Here is a 19417-nt window from a genome sequence, read left to right on the forward strand (position 1 = left end):
CAGAGCTAGAGATAAGAATTGCAATTATAAGTGTGTGTGCAGGAAATATGTCATCCCAGTCATAATGAAGATTAGCCATCCCTTTTGTGACCACCCAGCACTGGGGATGAGCCATCTGTGTGTACTTCAGAATATCAGCAGATGTGAAATTATCTAAGTAGTTTCATTAATAAAAAGTCACTTTTTCAGGATTGCTGTTCAGTGCCCAAATTATTTCATTTGTAGCTTTTACAATAAATTGGTTAATAAATTACCCACCTACCCTCATTGTGGTTCACTGGGGATGAATTTCTGTCAAAATACTTAATATGCTGTTATGTGAAAAGATTTATTCTTCAGCAAAAACGGGGGGGGGGGGGGGGAGAGAGAGAGAGAGAGAGAGAGAGAGAATGTGTGACAGTAGGGCACTGAGAATACAGCAAAACCAATAAGCTAGTTTTAATTGCAGTTTGGATACAGAACGCATCTGGTGAAGAGGGCTCAGATGTAATATCTTTTCTGCCTGTACTTTTGATTTGTATGCATTTTTGACAATATGTGCAATACCCCCTCCTCCCGATGCTTTTGTTAAAAAAGCAGGGTTTCCTTTTTCATTGGAAGTGTTATTTTATACTGAAAAATAGGTATTTCTATGCTAAATTCTTTGAAAGTGACATTGAAAACAGGCACAGCACATAAATCATAGATCTCATCTGGGGATAACGTAGGCCAGATTCTCAGCTATGTAAAATTAGTGCTTGGTGTAGCTAAAGGTGTGGGGAAGCATAGACACTAAGGAGCTGCTTCTATTTTCGGGCCAGTTTTCTACCAGCTCAGCGTTGACACAGGGCTCCTCTAAATATTGCTAGAGGGCAAGGTTGCTCCAGACATACTCACTTTTTATCATCTACACTCTTTATGGGGGGTGGGGAGGGCAGGTCTGAGAGCAGTGGTGGAAGAGAGCACCTTAGATCGTTTCACAAGGGGGAAATCTTCCAGCAGAAAAAGTTCTGTTGGCTTTAAGTCTACTTTGCACTGGAAGACTGGGACATTGTAGGTTTCCGGTTGAATTGGACCCTATAACTTCAGACATTCAGAGAGGGTGAATACCCACGGTACTTCAAGGAATGATTCTACTAGCTGAGGAGATCACAGCCTCCCTTCTAAGGTCCTAATACTGCAAAGGGATCTGCAGTGCCCTTTGATGGAACTAAGAGACACAAGGTGTTGCTCACACACATCCCTTTGTGGAATCATTTTAGAAAATCGATGACATTTTTGCAAAAAGTACATTCCTACTTATGATAAAATTATTATAAGGTGGTTGCACAACTGGTTGAAAGACCATGCTCAAAGAGTAGTTTTCAATGGTTCACTGTCAAACTGGGAGGGTGTCTCTAGTGGGGTCTCACAAGGCTCTCTCCAGGGTCTGGTGCTAGTCAATATTTTAATTAATGACTTGGAAAATAGAATGCAGAGCATGCTTATAAAAATCTGTGGATGACACCAAACCTGGAGGGGTTACAAGCACTTTGAAGGACAGGATTAGAATTCAAAATGACCATGACATCTTCGTTAATGATCTGGATGATGGGATGGATTGCACCCTCAGCAAGTTCGTGGATGACACTAAACGGGGGGAGAGGTAGATACTGGAGGGTAGGGATAGGGTCCAGGGTGTCCTAGACAAATTGGAGGATTGGTCCAAAAGAAATCTGGTGAGGTTCAACAAGGACAATTGCAGAGTTCTGCACTTAGGACGGAAGAATACCATGCACTGCTACAGGCTGGGGACCGACTGGCTAAGCGGCAGTTCTCCAGAAAAGGACCTGGTGATTACAGTGGACAAGAAGCTGGATATGAGTCAACAGTGTGCCTTTGTTGCCAGGAAGGCTAATGGCATATTGGGCTACATTAGTAGAAACACTGCCAGCAGATTGAGGGAAGTGATTATTTCCCTCTATTCAGCACTGGTAAGGCCACATCTGGAGTATTGCATCCAGTTTGTGCCCCCCACTACAGAAAGGATGTGGACAAATTGGAAAGAGTCCAGCAGAGGGCAACAAAAATGATTAGGGGGCTGGAGCACATGACTGATGAGGAGAGGCTGAGGGAACTGGGCTTATTTAGTCTGCAGAAGAGAAGAGTGAGGGGGGATTTGATGGCAGCCTTCAACTATCTGAAGGGGGGTTCCAAAGAGGATGGAGCTAGACTGTTCTCAGTGGTGGCAGATGACAGAACAAGGAGCAATGGTCTCAAGTTGTAGTGGGGGAGGTCTAGGGTGGATATTAGGAAAAAATATTTCACTAGGAGGTTGGTGAAGCACTGGAATGGGTTACCTAGGGAGGTGGTGGAATCTCCATCCTTAGAGGTTTTTAAGGCCTGTCTTGACAAAGCCTTGGCTGGGATGATTTAGTTGAGGTTGGTCGTGTTTTGAGCAAGAGGTTTGATAAGATGACCTCCTGAGGTCTCTTCCAACCCTAATCTTCTATGATTCTATGACAAATTGGAGAACTGGCTGAAATCAACAAGATGAAATTCAATAAACACAAGTTCAAAGTACTACATTTAGGAAAGAAAAATGAAATGTACAACTACAAAATCAGGAACAACAGGCTAGATGGCAGTACTGCTCAGAAAGATCTGGGGGTTACAGTGGCTCATAAACTGCATATGATTCAACAATGTGATACAGTTGCAAAAAAGGCTATTATTGTTTTAGGGTGTATTAACAGGCATGTTGTACGTAAGACAACGGAGTTAATCCTGATCTAGTCAGCACTGGTGTGGCCTCATCTGGAGTATTATGTCCAGTTCTGGGTGATACGTTGTAGAAACTATGTGGAAAAATTGGAGAGAGTCAAGAGGAGAGTAACAAAAATGACAGACGATTTAGAAAACCTGATCTGTACGGCTGGAGCTGGATCAGTGTAAGAGCTGCATGGGCAGCTGTGGGGAGCCACGGCGAGGTACCCTCCACCTGTCCTGGACAGGGACACAGGCAGTGGCTGCTTTCAGTCCTGACTCCTGCTTCCAGCTTGGCCGGGAGCAGGGCTTCTGGGGGAAGAGGAGGGGCCTCATGGGGAAGTGGAGGAGTGTTGGGGGTGAGGGCTCCTGCCCCCCCACTTTTGGGAAGCCTCTGCCACCCCTGCTTCCAGCCCTACATTTCTATAATTCTCTGATTACATTCTGCCCTCTTAAATTCACATCTTCTTTTTCTTCATAATTGGGCTTGATATTAATTTCACTTACACAGAAGTAACTGTTAAAATCAATGTGGTTTGAAGTCTCTGGAGTTACTCTGCATTTACTAGGGTAACTGAGATCAGGATCTGGAAACTTCTTCTTCGTTGTTGGGTTACATTCCTGTTTCCAGTTACTCTGGTTCACAGTAGAGGTGGCTGCATTTCAGTAGTGGGTTACCTGGGTCTGAAAACTACTTTTAGCATAGATGCTGACTCCGTGGATGCTCCGGGGCTGGAGCACTCATGGAAAAAAAATAGTGGGCGCTCAGCACCCACTGGCAACCCTGGGGGTCAGCGCCTCTCCCTCCACCCCAGCACCTCTCACCAATCAGCTCCTCCCCCTCCCTCCCAGTGCCTCCCACCCATTGCAATCAGCTGTTTTGTGGCATGCAGGAGGTGCTGGGGGGAGAGGGGAAGGAATGGGGGCAGGAAGAGGTGGGGGAGGCGGGTGGAAATAGGTGGGACAAGGACAGGGCAGAAGTGGGGGCTTAGTGGAAGGGGCAGAGCGGGGGCGAGGCCTGAGGCAGAGTGGGGGTCAAGCACCCCCGAGGATCTGAGTAAGTCAGTGCCTATGATTTTGAGATAAACAGTAATCTGTATATAGATAATACTTTATTATTAAACCAGCTATGTTTCACTAACAGATAACATTTCTCTTTCCAAACTATTAATATAAGTTATGTAGCAAAGGAAACAAATTAAACAAATAGTATTCCTGGGCTTCTGATCATGCCCCCCTCCCATTATTATACATAAGTTATATAACACACTGCGGGGGTGGGGAGGTTCCTTAAATTTGCATGTTTGAGTATTACAAAGTGTTATAAGGAGATGGATGGCTCTAGAAAAATCACAAAAAAATGTGTTATGTTACATACAGCCCCAGATTTAAACCAATTTTCATTGATGATCATTTCCTAATTGGAAATCTGAACATTTTTATGGCAGAATAATAGCAATTTCTCAGAAACTACACTACAATAAAAGATAATTTAATTTGAAGAGTGAATCATTTCAACTGAATTTTGAAATCCATTTTATGTATTTCCAAATGAGATAATTTGGAAGCAATAAATGTACCAGTTCCTCCCATTTCCCCTTCATTTTTCTGTCACCCACCACAGTTAAATTATGAAAGGATCGAGATTTCATTGCATGGAAATTAAGGTCATTCTAAGACGCATACAAAAGAGGCCACTCCTTCATGCAGATAGAGGGTCTTTTTTTCCTTAGGTTACTTGGCCATTTGAAAAAGCTTATCACTTACTCACAGAAAAAGTCATAATTTGCATGAAAGAGGGATCTCAGCATGCAGTGTTGATAGCAGGCTCCAAAGCTGATCTGTGCTGTGAAGCCTGCTTTTGGAGACCAGGAACAATTTTATTTCAGTTCAAAGCTGGCTATCTGCAGACCTGAACACCAGCATATTTTCTAAAACCATGCAATTTGTTGGCTGAATAAAATACGTTTCAGTGCTTAACAAACAACAGGACCAGATTCTGCTACTCTCATTGAACAGTACCTTACTCCTCAAGTGCAATGGGTCTACCTGAGGAGCAAGATAGTATTCACTGTGAGTAAGGCTGGCAGAATCTGGTACAGTAAGTTCTCTCTGCAAAAGAGGTTTCCTGTGTGGTTACAAAATGCTTGAGATTGCTGCTTCCAATTTTCTGTTGCCCCAAACTTTGTGTTGTCACTTATACCAGTGAAAAGTGGGTTTAAAATGTTATCAAATCAGAATGGAACTCATAAATTGCACTGGTGCAAATGGTTACATAAGGTGCAGGACAAAGATCTATGGGTGTTTTAAACAAGTTTCCTGTCATTCTGTAAAAAGATTCAAGCACATACAAGCTCAGTTCAGAAGGACCTTCAGGATTTTCATAACTAGAGATAGGCTTAAACAGTAAATACCTTGCTGCACACTATCAAAGTTATGGGGTAATTAGCATCAGGTATTTGGTTTGGCCCTTCCTTAGAGTCAGGTCCAAAGATGCTGCTGGAAAATGAACAGGTGGGGTCAAATTTGATGCTCTCAGGGACAGACTTGCCCTGGATGTTTGGCCATTTAGAATTCATCTGGTAAATGTCCTGTTTTTCCTGGTTTGAAGAAAAAGCAACTTTTTCAATGTTTGGCACTGCATTAGTATAACATTGCTCAGCCATCATACCTAGTTGTCAGCTGCAATCACATCCCTTTCTCCCATACTTACCTGGCTGTGTGGAAACCCTGCCCCAAACACATTTTATCTGCCTTCAAATGCCTCCTTACAACTCACCTCGGCCAGTCGGCCAGAATGCTTACAAGACACAGTCACCTGACAATGGTTAGGTAAGTGGCGAGCTATAGCCACTGAACTCAGATTGCAAAAAGAAAAGGAGTACTTGTGGCACCTTAGAGACTAACCAATTTATTTGAGCATAAGCTTTCGTGAGCTACAGCTCACTTCATCACTTCAACAAATAAATTGGTTAGTCTCTAAGGTGCCACAAGTACTCCTTTTCTTTTTGCCAATACAGACTAACACAGCTGTTACTCTGAAACCTGTCAATTTATTTGAGCATAAGCTTTCGTGAGCTACAGCTCACTTCATCGGATGCATACTGTGGAAAATACAGAAGATGTTTGTTTTTATACACACAAATCGTGAAAAAATGGGTGTTTATCACTACAAAAGGTTTTCTCTCCCCCCACCCCACTCTCCTGATGGTAATAGCTTATGTAAAGTGATCACTTTCCTTACAATGTGTATGATAATCAAGGTGGGCCATTTCCAGCACAAATCCAGGTTTTCTCCCCACACCCCCCACACCTCCCCCCCAAACAAACCCACTCTCCTGTTGGTAATAGCTTATCTAAAGTGATCACTCTCCTTACAATGTATATGATAATCAAGGTGGTCCATTTCCAGCACAAATCCAGGGTTTAATAAGAACGTCTGGGGGGGGGGGGTTAGTAAAACAAGGGGAAATAGGTTACCTTGCATAATGACTTAGCCACTCCCAGTCTCTATTCAAGCCTAAGTTAATTGTATCCAATTTGCAAATGAATTCCAATTCAGCAGTCTCTCGCTGGAGTCTGGATTTGAAGTTTTTCTGTTGTAATATCGCAACTTTCATGTCTGTAATCGCGTGACCAGAGAGATTGAAGTGTTCTCCGACTGGTTTGTGAATGTTATAATTCTTGACATCTGATTTGTGTCCATTTATTCTTTTACGTAGAGACTCTCCAGTTTGCCCAATATACATGACAGAGGGGCATTGCTGGCACATGATGGCATATATCACATTGGTAGATGTGCAGGTGAATGAGCCTCTGATAGTGTGGCTGATGTTATTAGGCCCTGTGATGGTGTCCCCTGAATAGATATGTGGGCACAGTTGGCAACGGGCTTTGTTGCAAGGATAGGTTCCGGGGTTAGTGGTTCTGTTGTGTGGTATGTGGTTGCTGGTGAGTATTCGCTTCAGGTTGGGGGGCTGTCTGTAGGCAAGGACTGGCCTGTCTCCCAAGATTTCTGAGAGTGTTGGGTCATCCTTCAAGATAGGTTGTAGATCCTTGATAATGCGCTGGAGGGGTTTTAGCTGGGGGCTGAAGGTGACGGCTAGTGGCGTTCTGTTACTTTCTTTGTTAGGCCTGTCCTGTAGTAGGTGACTTCTGGGAACTCTTCTGGCTCTATCAATCTATTTCTTCACTTCCGCAGGTGGGTATTGTAGTTGTAAGAATGCTTGATAGAGATCTTGTAGGTGTTTGTCTCTGACTGAGGGGTTGGAGCAAATGCGGTTGTATCGCAGAGCTTGGCTGTAGACAATGGATCGTGTGGTGTGGTCAGGGTGAAAGCTGGAGGCATGTAGGTAGGAATAGCGGTCAGTAGGTTTCCGGTATAGGGTGGTGTTTATGTGACCATAGTTTATTAGCACTGTAGTGTCCAGGCAGTGGATCTCTTGTGTGGACTGGACCAGGCTGAGGTTGATGGTGAGATAGAAATTTTGAAATCATGGTGGAATTCCTCAAGAGCTTCTTTTCCATGGGTCCAGATGATGAAGATGTCATCAATATAGTGCAAGTAGAGTAGGGGCGTCAGGGGACGAGAGCTGAGGAAGCGTTGTTCTAAGTCAGTCATAAAAATGTTGGCATACTGTGGGGCCATGCGGGTACCCATAGCAGTGCCGCTGATTTGAAAGTATACATTGTCCCCAAATGTGAAATAGTTATGGGTAAGGACAAAGTCACAAAGTTCAGCCACCAGGTTAGCCGTGACATTATCGGGGATAGTGTTCTTGACGGCTTGTAGTCCATCTTTGTGTGGAATGTTGGTGTAGAGGGCTACATCCATAGTGGCCAGGATGGTGTTATCAGGAAGATCACCGATGGATTGTAGTTTCCTCAGGAAGTCAGTGGTGTCTCGAAGGTAGCTGGGAGTGCTGGTAGCGTAGGGCCTGAGGAGGGAGTCTACATAGCCAGACAATCCTGCTGTCAGGGTGATCAGTTTAGATAAGCTATTACCAACAGGAGAGTGGGTTTGTTTGGGGGGGGTGGAGTGGGGGGTGTGGGGAGAAAACCTGGATTTGTGCTGGAAATGGCCCACCTTGATTATCATACACATTGTAAGGAGAGTGATCACTTTACATAAGCTATTACCATCAGGAGAGTGGGGTGGGGGGAGAGAAAACCTTTTGTAGTGATAAACACCCATTTTTTCATGATTTGTGTGTATAAAAACAAACATCTTCTGTATTTTCCACAGTATGCATCCGATGAAGTGAGCTGTAGCTCATAAAAGCTTATGCTCAAATAAATTGGTTAGTCTCTAAGGTGCCACAAGTACTCCTTTTTTTTTTGCGAATACAGACTAACACGGTTGTTACTCTGAAACCTGTACTCAGATTGTGTTTATTCTGCTGCTACACGCTCCTCTACCTCTCCTCTCCACATTTGTTTAGTTTGTCCACTTGTTGTGTTCACATACCTACACTGTAAGCTATTTGGGGAAGGGACTGACCTTTTAATAGGCTTTTGTGCAATACCTAATACAGCATTATACTCTCAGACTGGAGTCTATAGGCACTACCATGATACAAATATTTAATTATAATAAAACACCAGCGAAAAAAATCAAAATTTTCACGACAGCAACATTCATGTATTATCAGAGCTAAATTCATATTGTTCAGGTTACACACTTGAATGTTCACCCTCTCTTTTGTTTGTACAAAAGCATCTCGGTGTGCTACTTAGCCAGACCTTAGCCAGGTCTTTAATTGACCAAATTCCACTCATTTCTGTGGGAATTTTGCTTAATTTAGGGACTGCAAAATTAGGCATGAAGGGTTTGTTTACAAAATTGCAAATGTGGGCAGATCATGTTATTCTTTATAGAGGACATGGAGAATTCTTTTGTTTGCTTATAAGTCCTTACTAGTGTGTTGATCTCTCCTGACATGTGATTGAAGTATACAGTTCATTTGTTACAAGTACTGGTCAGGAAATGTTTTTGTTCCCACAAAATATTCTGATGAAATAGAAGTTTTCATTGAAAAATTTGAAGAAAAAATTTGTTTTCATAACAAAAAACTGGCTGCCAAACACCAAATTTTTTTCAAAAAATTTAATCTGACAACCTATATCTCTTGGTTTTTTTGTTTATTTTTCTGGGAAATTTTTTTGAGAGGTCAAAATAGGTAATTTTTTTCACTGAAGTTTCCATTTTTGTGAAGATGCCATTTGTGTCAATAAGCTTTCAAACAAGAAATTTTAACCAGCTCTCTTTGTTACCCACACTATCCTTCAGAAGTTATAACAGGAAAACTATGCTTGGCAATACTGATTTCGTGAATCAAGCAATGGTTAAATGGTTTCCACTAAAGATCACCAATAGATTTATGTAACCAAATAAAAAAGGAGATGATAGTACCATTGGAGAGTAGAAATTGTGAACTTCTCTTCCCAACCTAATAACTAATCTGAACTGGACATGTTGGCTTCTCTATCTACAGAGCACCACAATAAAATAAAGCAGTTTTCAGCCCATGCAAAGTATTATTTTAGTTTGTAGTCTGGGGTTTCACCTGGAGTGTCAAGTTCAAACTGAAATTCAACAAATCCTCCCTACAAGTCACATGATTTGGGACTGAAAGTAGAAAAAACTGAATTTTATATTGTTTCCACCCAAAATAATTTATCAGCCAGAATCATAGATCAAGGTGGCTTGAAAACGTGGGTTTACTCTATGAGAACCAAATGCCAAAAATGACATCATCCAAGACAAGCCTCAAGAGGCCATGTCCTCTCCCTTTGCAGAAATCAGTACAGCAGAGTTCAGGATGCTTGCCAATGTAGGCCATCATGAAATTGGCAGAAAAGTGACAGATTCTGACATTTTAAATAAGACGAGAACAGAGGATGAGAATAATGAAGAGGAGGAATGTGGGCATTAACAATGTACCCACACCACATATGCTAAGCAAACAGAAGAATGTTTAATAACCTTGTGCATGGGTCCTAAGAATAAGAAAGGAAGATTTTCATATAACCAGCTGGTATATATACCACCATTGTTTTGCTGATTGTTTTTCATGTGGTAAAAAGGAATCAGAGATTACTGACTGAAAAATCATCATCAAAAAAGTAAGATGGCTGGAATATACTTGGTTGTGTGGAGAAGGGCACAGAGGAGGTGTTAGTTAATTTTCTAATCTGTTCCAAATACCTAGGTTGGAAAGGATTCGATTTTTATTGGTAAAATGTCAATAGACGTTGATTTCACCATACACACACAAACCAACAAAAAATATTTCCATCGATAACTGAAATATACTGATGGATGAAGTAAGAAAATGCTGTTTGAGAACCTTTTACAGTTTGATTTAAGCCTATTTACTTTGTGTATTTCAACACATCAAGTCCAAATCATTAGAGGAATGCCTCTACTTGCACTGATGAGAGGATGTTTGGATTCTGATGTCAGCTCAGTTCTGCAGCCTTATAGGAACCAGGTGTTGTCCCCAGTGTACGCAGCATTCTTCTTTGCAGTCAAACTAGTCTAACATGCATTTTGTTAACTGGAACTGGAGCAGCAGAACAAAGAAAACAAATGCCTCATTTTCCAGCTTTGTGGGTGAGAGAACTATAAGTGAAGATTATAATGCTGGACACTGACAGCCTTAAACCAGCCACCTCAGGAATCTCCCAAGAACTTTGCTGAAAATATGTTCCTCATTTTAGCAATGGAGCTAAGACTTATCACACATCTGCCCACCTTTATTCAAATGAAGCTCCTTCTGATCTGACAGCCCCAGGCATTGTCAGTTTCATCCACAGCAATTTACAAACTTGGAACCTAATCCTGTAAACTCTTAATCATTTGATCAATCCCATTGAAGACAATGGGACTATTTGCATGACTATGGACCACTTTTGTGGACTGGTAAGAGTTTCAGGAGTCTGTTCCAATAAAGGAAGTTGAATCTCCCATTGAAATGCAATGTTTGGCTACAAAACCATAAAGCAGTTTAGGATACAGTTCTACTTAAAATTTGTCTTTTAATAAGTCGTACATATGCTGAAATTGCTCCTCACCCAATTCCCATATTCCATATAAACAGACTGAATACTACATATGTGGGGGGAAAGTGAGTAGTTACGCATGTTGATGTTTGTATATACAAAGGCGGGGGGGTGTTGGAGAGGACGTGGAGAGCGTGGGGGCCCTGGGCTGGGGACGTGGAGGAGTCACATGGAGGGTCACGTGGAATTTGAGTAAATGAAGTGCATGTCACAAGAGGTGTGGTGATTTATTGATCATTATTCATTATTGATCTCTCCCCCAGCCTCTGAGATCAGACACTACTAGGCACATACATTTCATTCATTTTGTGGTGAAACCGCAAATAAGGTGGAAGATTATTAAAAGCAGAATATGGCCAATTATCTTTAAAATAAAAGAAGCACAAAGTCTCCCAGAACTGCCAGAAATTCTAGGGCCTATGCTATGCAGGTCAGACAAAATGATCATAATAGTCCTTTCTGGCCTTAAAAATCTATGAATCCGTAGAGCACAGGAAGAGTGAGACCCCGCACAACTATATGGGGAACCTCCTTTGTAACGGCCACAATGTGTGTGTGCAGTAGGGGTCAGAATGGCAAAACATGCCACTAGCCCAGGGGCCTCTAGTAAGGAGCACACCATGTGCTTAGGAGCTCAGTAGTACCTGCCTCCTGAGGGGCTTAGGGAAAAGGTTATTTATGCCTTCACCTTGCTCACCCATGAAAGGGCCAGGCATAACCTGCCCCAGAGTATTTATCTCCGAAATTGCATGGAGAAATATAAAAATCAATCAGTCTCATTGTTCCATGGAGTGCCTCCCATCTGTATGTTGTATTTATCGTTTGTGGTCTGTCATTGTATACACAAGGTGCATCTACGCTAGAGCTGAATGGAGACATTTTGCAGATTTTTTCCCCTCCGATCAAGCTAGCATGCTAAAAATAAAAGCATAGCTACTGCAGAGTAAGTGACAGGATGGGCTAGTTCCCCCAAGTTTGATCCCATCTGAAACCCTAGCCCCTCCCAGTACTATGGCTACACTTCTACTTCAAATGCACTAGCTCAGTCAGAACTAGCATGGGTATGTTTAGTTGAGCTGGACATTTCCAGCTCCAGTGAGATTATAAAGAAATGGTCTTTTTGTTATGTGTGCGTGAACAGTACCTGACACAACAGATGCTCCATGCCTCTAGGTTGTACCTCAGTACAATCTATGTAATAAAATGCCATTAATGTCACTCTGAAGCCTAGAATGTCTGTAAAGCCAATGTGAAATACTGGAAACAGCCGCAAGCATGGTTGAGAGCTCTTTTTGTTTAGAATAGCACCCGGTTAAATCACTGGGCAGTCTGAGACCCAGATGGAATGTTGGAGTCCAAAGGTTCTGTGGCAGTTGGAATGTGACAGTTGATCAGAGAAGGTGGGAGTAACAGCTCTGCGAGCTAACAAAGAGGTGGTTGTGCCTCCAGCCAAGGGACAGCTCTTCCTCCAAATTGTGGGGAACGTGTACAAACAGCAATATTGCTCACTACAACATAGCACATGGACACAAGAGCCTCAAACTACTACCTACCTACGTGGTTTTACTGCCTCTTTCTTTATGATTTCCTGTTCACTAACACATGCTGCTTTATGCTGTGTTACCATGTTTACCACTGCTGGGTTTTGTGAGCATGTTTCCTGTTATACTGTTCAGTGGCACACTACACAGTCATACTGGTGTGAAGGCCTGCCACAAATACTGAAATAGGCTGATTCCAAGTTATATAGAACTGGGCACAAAGAATTGTGGCACCATTACCAGTACCACTCTATGTTTTGGCCACACAGTCACTGCACACAGAGAACCTAAAAGATGGAGAATACTAAAGGAAAATGTATCCAATATAGAGTACAGATGGTCAATTAGTTGGCCCAAATGTAACACCTGTGCAGCAGCATGGGCTTTCATCTACTAGTAAGTAATACGATTTGGAATCATTCACTCTCTGATCACAGATTCTTTAATCAGCTAATGTTGCCATGTTGGTTCTCTGCTTGCCCTTGCACTTTCTGTGTGAGAGCATGAGAAGTGCAAAGAAGGAGCAGATGAAAGGGACTCTGTGAACCACCTTTTTCTCAATACACCTGTACTAGATGAACAACTTTAACTGGGCTCTTAGCATTTTGTTTGTTCTCTAGGTAAGAATGTCACAGTTACTGGATGAACTGCACCTCTGAGCCCTCCTGGTTTCCCCTAGAGGTTGCAGGCCTTGGGCCCTCAAGTCTCTCTCTTGGGATTGAAACACACGATTCTCCCACTCTCAGACAGAGTGCTTGTTTGCAATCCCTGGTGTATCAACCATGTCACTTCAGCAGGACTGATATACGTGCAGACTGTGTAATTGTGTACCCTCAAGAATGATGGGAGTGGTAATTAGTAACCAGTCTCCTAAAAGTGAAGTATTACTTATTTATACAAAAACTATTTCTGGGGGAAAAATCATATCTTATATTCAATAAAGCATATGGTACACATATCTATTTCTTCCTTAAGGCTTACCATTCCCTGGATCTGGGAAGGCCCAATTCCTTCAGGTTTCTCCACAGCCTGTGTCAGCCTGTCCCCCTAGGCAGCTGCTGGCAAGCAAACTGCCCTTTTCTCTCTCAAAACAGCTTTTAAACTCTTTAGTCTCCTTTTATCGCCAGGCTCCTAGCTCTGGCAAAACAAAATTTCCAATCTGTTATTGGAGACAGAATTCTTGAAGCCCACACGGACAACTAGATGTTCTTCCTTGGGAAGCCATTGTGGTGCTTCACTGTTTGTTCATCCCACAACCCCAGTATAAATTTGATCAATGCATTCACTCAGGTAAGTTGTCTAACCCAATACAGAATAACTTCCCCTCAATGACCTAGTCTAATAGTGTTTAGAAAATTATTACATAGCAGCTTCGCTTCGATCACAATGAGTATTCAGTAGTTACATCCGAAGTTATACAGTTCTTGTTAATCAGCTCCACTTCTACACAGCAACCTAAAAATCTCCCACTGTAACACACAACATTCTGATGTATTCATTCATCCAAATAATCTGAAGTGCACCTTCAATACGGAGGTCTTCATGTGCAAATTATTAGTTATGAGGGTGCCAAGTAAATGATATTATAGCTATAAAAAGAGTATTCAGTGCAGCCTTTATAAAATGTTAAGACACTGACACATCTTTTTAAATAGGAATGCTAAAGCTTGACATTTCATCCTTGAGAAAGTTGATTTACTACTTGTCCATCCCATTTTGTGAGGAGAGACTTGTAAACTTTGGGAATAAGTTAGTTCAGATGTTGGGAAGCACCTGATTCACAGTCTATGAAAATAAAACGGGGTGGAGGGATAACTCAGTGGTTTGAGCATTGGCCTCCTATACCCAGGGTTGTGAGTTCAATCCTTGAGGGGGGGCCATTTAGGGAATCTAGGGCCAAAAAAGAGAAAAAGAGGATGGGTCCTGCTTTGAGCTAGATGACCTCCTGAGGTCCCTTCCAACCCTGATATTCTATGATTCTGTAAGTGTACAATTTCCAACTATGTCATAAATATAAAGGAAAGGGTAAACCCCTTTAAAATCCCTCCTGGCCAGAGGTAAATTCCTCTCACCTGTAAAGGGTTAAGAAGCTAAAGGTAACCTCGCTGGCACCTGACCAAAATGACCAATGAGGAGACAAGATACTGTCAAAAGCTGGGAGGAGGGAGAGAAACAAAGGGTTTGTGTGTCTGTCTTTATGCTGGCTTTGCTGGGGACAGAACAGGAATGGAGTCTTAGAACTTTTAGTAAGTAATCTAGCTAGGTACGTGTTAGATTATGATTTCTTTAAATGGCTGAGAAAACAATTGTGCTGAATAGAATAACTATTTCTGTCTATCTTTTTTGTAACTTAAGGTTTTGCCTAGAGGGGTTCTCTACGTTTTGAATCTAAGTACCCTGTAAGGTATCTACCATCCTGATTTTACAGGGGGGATTTCTTTATTTCTATTTACTTCTATTTCTATTAAAAGTCTTCTTGTAAGAAAACTGAATGGTTTTGTTTTCATTTGTTCTCAGATCCAAGGGTCTGGGTCTGTAGTCACCTAGGCAAATTGGTGAGGCTTTTTACCAAACCTTGTCCAGAAAGTGGGGTGCAAGGTTTTGGGAAGTATTTTGGGGGGAAAGACGTGTCCAAACAGCTCTTCCCCAGTAACCAGTATTTGTTTGGTGGTAGTAGCGGCCAATCCAAGGACAAAGGGTGGAATATTTTGTACCTTGGGGAAGTTTTGACCTAAGCTGGTAAAGATAAGCTTAGGAGGTTTTTCATGCAGGTCCCCACATCTGTACCCTAGCGTTCAGAGTGAGGGAGGAACCTTGACAACGAGAACTCAGTATAGCTTTGATTCAGTAAGCGGTTTAGATACAGCAATAAAATAAAACTCCACTGGTTACCCAAGGGTTTAGTATAGTAGCTCAACATAGCCACATGGGAGACCTGACTTCCATTCCTATTCCTGGTTTCTGACTCTCCAAACTGGCAGAAAGTGAGAGCATTTAGAGGGAAGCTAATGCTCTCTATTTCACCACTCAATAGATTCAAAGAATGTGTCTATTCAATAGACCATTGCTATCAGGTGACAGTTGCAGGTTTTGTTAAACTAGGATTTTGTCAGTCCTGACTGATATGTTTCTTTCTTTTAAAAATAATTCAAAGGAAACAATCAGAATAGTTCAAAAATCCCCCATTGTGGTGTTTGGAGGGGAGACAGTTTGGCCTAGTGGGTAGGCTATTGTTAGCTTACCTTAGCAAGATACCTCAGTGCAATTCCCAGTGTTGTGACTGGCCTGCTGAGTGACCTTGGGCAAGTCACTTCAGTTTCCCCATCGGTAAGATGGGAATAATTATACTGACCTCCTTTGTGAAATGCTTTGTGATCTAATGATGAAACACACTATATAAAAGATCTAGATTTATTTTATTTATATTATTTAACCCAACCCTGACAACACTGGAAACCTGGAAAGTGAAACTGACTAGGAATTATTTACAGAAAAGGGAACTGACTGCCTCTTTTATTATACCAGCCTGAGATATCTAGGGTTGCTAACCCTCCAGGATTATCCTGTAGTCTCCAGGAATGAAGCACTAATCTTTAATTAAAGATAAATGTCATGTGATGAAACCTGCAGGAATTCATCCAACCAAAGCTGGGAACCCTAGGGCTATCCCAAGAATAAGAAAATACTGTCTGTAGTAAAAAGTAAATTTAAAAGCTCTGGGGGACAGGGGCTGTCTTTTTCTCTTATTATGTGTGTATATTGTCTAGCACAATGGATTCATGACTGGGGCCTCCAGGTGCTACCACAACACAAAATAATTTTGGAGGTTGTATTTTGCATCTCTTTGGTAACTAGTAATGCCTACCAGTAAATTCAGTACAACTATGGGGCTGATGTGATGTAGGACTCTGAATGGAGTCTAAACAGGTATGGAGGGAGCAGATGGTAGGGTGCAGATAATCCATCCCCAAAAAACAAACACTATGGTGAGGACTGGGTTGGGTAATGGCTTGGCTGCACCCTACTGTATTTGGAGATTTTCAACCACTGGCTCATTTGGCAATGATGCTTTAAGTCTCTGAGTCAAACGCGAGCTGGCTCATTCATATGACATGTGTCATAGTTTATATGGAACTTCATGTTATTTCTCAATATGTTAACAGTAAAGATTGTGTCTCAGAACTCCTTTGCAGGCTGGCAGTGCTGCTATTTATTTAGAATATGAATGCCCCTGCAAAACAAATACAGTGAAGCCTGTTCACAATGGGCAAAGGGACTGCTATTTTTCTGGTATTTAGAACAGTTGATTGCTTAAAGCAGTGTGATTCACTTGGAAGAACTCTCACCAGGCCCAAGATTTTATTGGTCCCCAGGGCAGGTAAGGTCACCGCTAGGTGGAGAAAGCAACACGGTTAGTTCTCATTTCAGGGGGACCTGGACACAATGACTTCCTCTCAGTAGGACTTCAGCACCTTGAGTCCCCTCATGCAGTAGCAACAGATTTATCTACTGTATGGCAGAAGGAAAATAGTGGGCAACTGGTTGCAGTTTGGCTGGAGCCTGAAATTGCTGGAGCATACCTCAGTTCACCTGAGGGCGTGGGGCACAGGAGGAGAAGCAAAGTAAGAGGACATGGGTGGGGCAACAGAAACCAGTGTAGGAGGTGGCAGAGAAATGGCAGGGTGAAAAAATGAATAGGGTGAGTTGAGGAGAAAGTGAAAGAAGGAGACAAAGATAAAGGCAATAGAGAAATGGGGGAGATGAAGAGAACAAAAAAAATGAGCACAGATAAGAGGGTAAATGAACAGAGAACACATGCATACAATAAAGGCTGTAAGAGAAATATTGAGAAGAGACAAACTGGGGGAAGTATACACTACAAAATTTAGTCAACCTAAGTTATGCTGATGTACAGCTCCTGCAGTAATTAAATCGCTTTTGCATGTCCACACTATGCTCCTTGTGTAGGCAGTGTGCTTCCTCACCAGGAGTGCTTACACTGACTTAACTGTCAGCGTAGGGTATTACAGGATGGCTTCTGAAAGGCAGCAACAGTCGATGTAAGTAACGCAGTGTCTACAATGACACTGCATCAACCCTAATTCCATCGACCTCAGCACCAGGCCTCTCGTGGAGGTCGAGTTATTAAGTTGGCATAGTGGGCGAGTTACATGGGCAGGAGCTACATTTTTGCATAGTTGACGTAAGTTGCCTTATGTTGACCTAACTCTGTAGTGCAGACCAGGCCTAGGGATTCTCTTGGATTAGCAGCAGAGGGCTGGTGCTTGGAGCTCTTCTTTTACATCCTATCCAAGACCTTGTAAATTCCAGCTGCTGCTCCAATTATCCCATTAGCACTAGTTTCACTATATGTCACTTTACACGTATCACTTAGCATCTACTACTAGGGCAGCTATCATCTTGTTAATCTAAGCACTTCATTTGGAAAATGACTCAGAAGAATCATATGAAATGTGACTCTGTGATGGTCTCCTTGACAGCTACTCGTAAAAAACATAAGTATAAAAATATGTTGGAACCAACCTGAGTGGAAAAACAACCAAGAGAACTTAAAAGGCCTTGGTTGCTTTCTTCAGTTGTTGCTCTGAGATGTTGTTTGAAAAGGGCTTATCCTGCAGCATGCAGATATATGTCAGAGGCGGGGTATAATTATTTAAACTCACTGAGTCACAGATGTTACCTTTAACTGGTTTGTCAGTTGTCACCCACTGTCTGACAATCATGTTGAAGGGATGAAGTGCAAGCTAGAGCTGCATATGCATTTTCTATCTACAGTTCTGTATACAGCAGCAATGTAATTGCAAAATATGGAGATGCAAGAAGAAGGGTTGTCTAGATGGATCCTTAGGCTAGTCATCTAAGAAACAGGAGTCGCAGGTATTCACTTAAATGACAGTTGTTTTCTTGGCTGACCCACTAGGGAACCTGTAATACCATTTGCTATATTTGCTGTGTATATTAATAATCTATTACTGATCTCAGTCACCGTTCAAATCTAATCAATGGGCTAAAACCTCAGCTAGCATAAACTGGCATTTTGAGAACTGGCCATTCACTCTGAGTTAATGGTTTATATCCCTTAAACACAGAACTTCATCTTTTACCTCTTAACTATATCAAAAGCCTTTTGAAAGTCCCAATAAGTCGTAGATGTGTGCACTTTATCCACAGTTTTGTTAGATTTCTTTGAAAAAGGTTAGGTACAGGTTTGACAGTCATAATTTATCTTTACAAAAGCTTTTACTCAGGATTTCTTTAAATGATGTTCTTTCCTAATTAATCTAAAATCTCACAGCATCCCAGTAGCACCTATATTACCTTTTAAAAAGTTGGATGCAACATTGGCCACATCAGCTGTTTGTAATGATAAATTATATATTTGTGAACGGCTCAGTTACTTGTGTTTAGTTCTATTAGAACACTCAAATACTGTACCAGCCACTTCTCATGATTGACTGCACTTGAATATCTCAAGTTGATCAATCATCTTTTTATACACCTTTTGCCCTGAATAATACCTCACCTTTAGTATCTATAAAGAATAACCTTGGTATAGGTTTATTTCCATCATCTGTGGTGAAAACTGATAGCAAAGACCTCATTTAGTTTCTCTGGATCTCCCACAGGGTATTCTGGTACATTTAAAGATTTCTAATTATTTGTTGTGCGATTCTGGGCCTTTTTCCCTTTTTTTTTTCAAATTTCCTCTTAGCCCTTTCAATTATAGCTCTATGGTATACACTTGTGTATAATCAACATGGGCCATATTTTGACTCAGTATAGACGTGCATGCAAAATGAGTGCAAAAATACTACAAAACCAGGATCAGTTTGTACCCATAATTTGGCCAATGATAGGCTTCTGAACAGCCCCCTTAATCCAAATTATTTTTGCCCTGTGCACAAGAAATGTGTGCACATAGGCTGTTTAGCAGCTATCCGTGTTCCTCAGAAAACATGAGAACCCCACTCTGGAAAGGAATCAGAATGGAAGGCTAAAAGTCTGTCTTCTGTAGGGCCAGGTTTTCTAGATGGAGTCTATTCACCCTGTCAGAAACTCACCCCACA

Source organism: Chelonia mydas, chromosome 10 (genome assembly GCF_015237465.2).
Source record: "Chelonia mydas isolate rCheMyd1 chromosome 10, rCheMyd1.pri.v2, whole genome shotgun sequence".
Taxonomy (NCBI): Eukaryota; Metazoa; Chordata; order Testudines; family Cheloniidae; genus Chelonia; species Chelonia mydas.